The following is a 5,445-nucleotide window of genomic DNA, read 5'->3' on the forward strand; positions in this document are numbered from 1 at the left end:
CCACAATAAATGTAATGCACTTGAATCACCCAGAAACCATCCCCCAGCCCCAGTCCAGGAGAAAAAGTCTTCCACAAAACTGGTCCCTGGTGCCAAAAAGGTTGGAGACCACTGATCTAAAGGGGCTAATTCTGAGTCTAAGCTTTAAAAGAAATTAGATATTTGGTTAACTTTTCACCCCATTATCTAACAGATAGGGTCAGGAGAAAGACCAGTTTAGGCAAATAAAGTGCATTTTCTATACATATCTGAATTTAATATGAGCTGAGATTTAGGAGTCTTTATCCCATTAGTAGGGCTTCCCTGGTGGCTCAGCTAGTTAAGAATCCTCCTGCGATGCTGGAGACCTGGGTTTGATCCCCTGGAATTATTTTTTTTTTCAATTTGTTTCAATTGTTTATTAACCAGAACACAGAAATAATCCTGGTAGATACCTTAGTTCATCCTTCTAATAAGCCTGTTGATCTGGTCTTCCCTGCTGCCAGCATCTCCACCTTCTACAAAATGGGTGGTCTTTTTCTTCATTCCACCTCGTGGAGAAGACAATTTAAAGGGCCACAGGAAGTTGTTTGCTTCTTTGAAACATTTTCCAGCGGTATAGATCTCATGAATCAGATCCTCCATGCAGATGATTCCATATTTCCCAAGAGATCGAGCAATCAATGCATTGTCTGTCAGGGCAATTCGCTTTTTGTTGATTTTGCCATAACCACGCTTGTAGATCAATTCATTTACAGACTTCAGATTTGGGTACCCCCATGCAATGTATGGCTCCACAATTCTCAGCATATTAATTGATGCCTTGTTGAGCTTCACAAAGGTGCCGTTGAAGATCTGCCGGAGGTGAAGGAGCTGCAGCACCTTTCGAACCTTTGGGCTCACACCGTTGATACCTCTGATCCTGATGACAAACGCCAATTTGGGTTCCGCGGGTACATAGAAGTTGCCGGCTTTTCGTGCCATCCTAGCCATTCGAATTTCAGTTTTGTACATCTGCCTGTATTCCTTGTGGTAATGCTTAGCTTTTTCATAGATAAGCTTCCTCCTTGCCTTTCGAAGCATCTTTTGGGCAAACTTCTTTCTCAGTCGCTTGATCTTAAGCTCTGCGAAATTCTTCCGCTTTCTCTTAAGGGTTTCTGGCACAGCAGGAACCTTCTTTTTCTTCTCTTCTGCAACCTCCATGGTTCCAGCCGGGAAAGAGGCTGATCCCCTGGAATTAGTGCCCTTTTAAAAAAGATCATGGAGAGATCCCTTGCTACTTCCTCCCTGTGAGGACACAGCTAGAAGACAGCATGTACAAGCCAGGAATTAGGCCCTCACCGGACACTGAATCTGTCACTACCTTGATCTTAGACTTTCCAGCTTGGTTTATAAGACACCCAGTCTATGACCTTCTGTTACAGCAGCACTCCCGGGCTGAGATAGTACAAAAACAGTACCCAAGCAGAGAGCTGCTACTGAAAAACTGAATAAAATTAAAAGCTGGGACTGAAAAATGTCATTCAGATTTGGCAAGAAATGTACCAGCATTTTTAATGAATTGGAGAGGCACAAACCAGATTGGGGAGAGTTAGAGACTAGATGGATGGATCTTTACCTCATGCATGTATGCATGCTCAGTCGCTTCAGGGTGTCTGACTCTTGTGACCCTGTGGACTGTAGCCCACCAGGCTTCTCTGTCCATGGGATTCTTCAGACAAGAATACTGGAGTGGGTTGCCATGCCTTCCTCCAGGAGAACTTCACAATCCAGGGATCAAACCCATGTCTCTTATGTCTCCGGCACTGGCAGGTGGGTTCTCTACCACTAGCACCTCATCATAATATGCACAAAAATAAATTCCAGGTGAAGTAGATGCAAAGTTAAAGTGTGAAACCTGAAAATATTATGAAGAAAATCTGGAAGAGTATCTTTGTGATCTCAGTGTAGAAAAGGAGTTCCAAAACAAGACATAAAAAGTATAAGCCATAAAGCACAAATTTGACAAAATTGAAAACATCTGTGCATCAGAATTCATCACTTAAAATGGTGAAAAAAACGAATTACAGAAAATACAAGCTTACAAACAACAAAAAATAGTATTCAGAGTATGTAAGGAAGCCTATAAATTGATATGAAGAAGACAGTCTAATAAATGAACAAATAAAATGAACAGGGAATCACACTGAGACCCACAATCTAGTAATATTTTCATCTTGCCAGTGTCCTCACCCCATTGTGTCATTCCTTTCTTTACTTCCACTTAAATTCTATAATCTATTGTCTTGGTCAATACCTTTTATATCCCTTTAAATTTCTGGTCCCTTTTCCACTGCCTTACTCATTTGGCAAAGCTATAACCTTGAGTGAATTCAGCTCTCCGTGTTGCCTGCAGCTTCATCCCTTATCTGTGGCTGACTACAGCTGTAGATGCCTTTCCTCCTGTGCAGCAACAACAATAACAAACAGTGCAAGTTCTGTTGAGAGTTTGTAGAAACAATGATGGAAAGATGATGGGGACCCAGGCTCTTTGAAGAATGACTTCCACTTCTTCAATGAATGAATGAAGGAATGGTGAAAATGAGGATGTTAAGATATAAGGGAAATATACAACTTGATGGCTATAGTTAATACTGCTGTATTGGTTCATTTGAAAGTTTCCAAGAAGTCCCATAACAAGGAAAGAAAAGTGTGTTGTTTTCTTCTTTTTCTTTCTGTTTTTTTTTTTTTTAATCCATGAGATGGTGGATGTTAACTAAACTTAGCATGGTAATCATTTCACAATAAATGAAAGTTAAGTCAGTATGTTTGTACACCTTAATTTTCTGCAGTTATAAGCCAATTATACTGGTTCCAAATAGGAAAAGGAGTACGTCACGGCTGTATATTGTCACCCTGCTTATTTAACTTATATGCAGAGTACATCATGAGAAACGCTGGACTGGAAGAAACACAAGTTGGAATCAAGTTGCCGGGAGAAATATCAATAACCTCAGATATGCAGATGACACCACCCTTATGGCAGAAAGTGAAGAACTAAAAAGCCTCTTGATGAAAGTGAAAGTGGAGAGTGAAAAAGTTGGCTTAAAGCTCAACATTCAGAAAACGAAGATCATAGCATCCGGTCCCATCACTCCATGGGAAATAGATGGAGAAACAGTGGAAACAGTGTCAGACTTTATTTTGGGGGGCTCCAAAATCACTACAGTTGGTGATTGCAGCCATGAAATTAAAAGACGCTTACTCCTTGGAAGAAAAATTATGACCAACCTAGATAGCATAATCAAAAGCAGAGACATTACTTTACCGACTAAGGTCCGTCTAGCCAAGGCTATTGTTTTTCCAGTAGTCATGTATGGATGTGAGAGTTGGACTGTGAAGAAGGCTGAGCGCCGAAGAATTGATGCTTTTGAACTGCGGTGTTGGAGAAGACTCTTGAGAGTCCCTTGGACTGCAAGGAGATCCAACCAGTCCATTCTGAAGGAGATCCGCCCTGGGATTTCTTTGGAAGGAATGATGCTAAAGCTGAAACTCCAGTACTTTGGCCACCTCATGCGAAGAGTTGACTCATTGGAAAAGACTTTGATGCTGGGAGGGATTGGGGGCAGGAGAAAAAGGGGACGACAGAGGATGAGATGGCTGGATGGCATCACTGACTCGCGGACATGAGTCTGAGTGAACTCCGGGAGATGGTGATGGACAGGGAGGCCTGGCGTGCTGCGATTCATGGGGTTGCAAAGAGTCGGACACAACTGAGCAACTGAACTGAACTGAACTAGCCAATTATATAATAAAATTGGGGGAAATCTATCTTTACCACTTAACAAAAAAGATGTGAGGGAGAGAGAGTCAGGAAAAGAGGATGTGAGGGCCAGAAGTTTGAAGAGATGGAAGATGATAGTTAATGTAGAGCATGGGAAGGCTGTGTTACAAGAGAAACTAGGTAAGATCTGGGGGCATTTTGAGTACCAATTGTGGTCATGAATTTATGGAATATCACTTGTGAAAGTTAATATGCCTATCATGTAGCCCAGAACTGGCACCAGTCTCATCATAGTTGTAATGGACCCAGCCCATTAGATCAGTATCTTTGATCAGAACTACTAATATACCAACCTCCACTTTGCTATGCCTTGGAGTTTAGTCTACTCTCCCAGAGGCTCTGCACCTATTTATTCTGCTTAATATACACAGCTAATGCATGTTTATACATGATTGAGCAATATGACAAAAAGAACCAGGATCCTAGAGTTTTCATGTCAGCCCTGGACTACCTGTGTGAAATGGAAATAAACTCAGCCCTTCAGCCATCTGTCATTTCAGCCCTCTGTCCCCCACAGCCAATTCTAACAACAACAAAATTTTCAATAATACACAACTAATAAAAATAACAGTTAACCAGAAAAATGCCCAGATTAAATCACAATTAAGTGATGAACATAGGTTTAAAACTGTTAAAATATATTGAAGTTAAAACAACTTAAGCATTTTAAATGAAATCAATGGGTTGGAAAAAGGTTTTACTATTTTTATATAAATCCTTGTAATGATGATATTGGGGCTTCCCAGGTGGCTCAGTGGTAAAGAATCTGCCTGCAATGCAGGAAATGCCAGAGATGCAGGTTCGATCCCTGGGTCGGGAAGATCCCCTGAAGGAGGAAATGGCAACCCACTCCAGTATTCTTGCATGGAGAATCCCATGGACAGAGGAGCCTGGCAGGCTACAGTCCATAGAGCTGCAAAGAGTTGGACACACATGCACTCAGTTCAGTTCAGTTCAGTTCAGTCACTCAGTCGTGTCTGACTCTTTGCGACCCCATGAACTGCAGCACACCGGCCTCCCTGTCCATCACCAACTCCCGGAGTTTACCCAAACTCATGTCCATTGAGTCAGTGATGCCATCCAACCATCTCATCCTCCGTCGTCCCCTTCTCCTCCTGCCCTCAATCTTTCCCAGCATCAATGTCTTTTCAAATGAGTCAGCCCTTCCCATCAGGTGGCCAAAGTATTGGAGTTTCAGCTTCAACATCAGTCCTTCCAATGAACACCCAGGACTGATCTCCTTTAGGATGGACTGGTTGGATCTCCTTGCAGTCCAAGGGACTCTCAAGAGTCCTCTCTAACACCACAGTTCAAAAGCATCAATTCTTCGGTGCTCAGCTTTCTTTATAGTCCAACTCTCACATCCATACATGACTACTGGAAAAACCATAGCCTTGACTAGACGGACCTTTGTTGACAAAGTAATGTCTCTGCTTTTTAATATGCTGACTAGTTAGACACTGTTTAGACATTAATGTTAATTATAAAGCAACTTTATAAAATAATGATAAATGAAGATTTCTATAACTGTGCAAATTACCTCAGCATACCATTTATCCAACACTTCCAGAGTGTATGTACTGTGCTAAGTAGTATACTAACCACTAGGAATATAAAGATAATGAGTCTTTTTACTTTCCTGG

The 5,445-nt window shown here is 41.6% G+C and overlaps 1 pseudogene across 1 annotated transcript; it reads right to left on the bottom strand.

The window, feature by feature from the left end:
• LOC102175637 lies at window positions 371-1,197 on the bottom strand (annotated as a pseudogene). The gene has a single exon (XR_001295475.2). The product of XR_001295475.2 is annotated as a 60S ribosomal protein L7 pseudogene (transcript).

Source organism: Capra hircus, chromosome 3, assembly GCF_001704415.2.
Source record: "Capra hircus breed San Clemente chromosome 3, ASM170441v1, whole genome shotgun sequence".
Lineage (NCBI taxonomy): Eukaryota > Metazoa > Chordata > Mammalia > Artiodactyla > Bovidae > Capra > Capra hircus.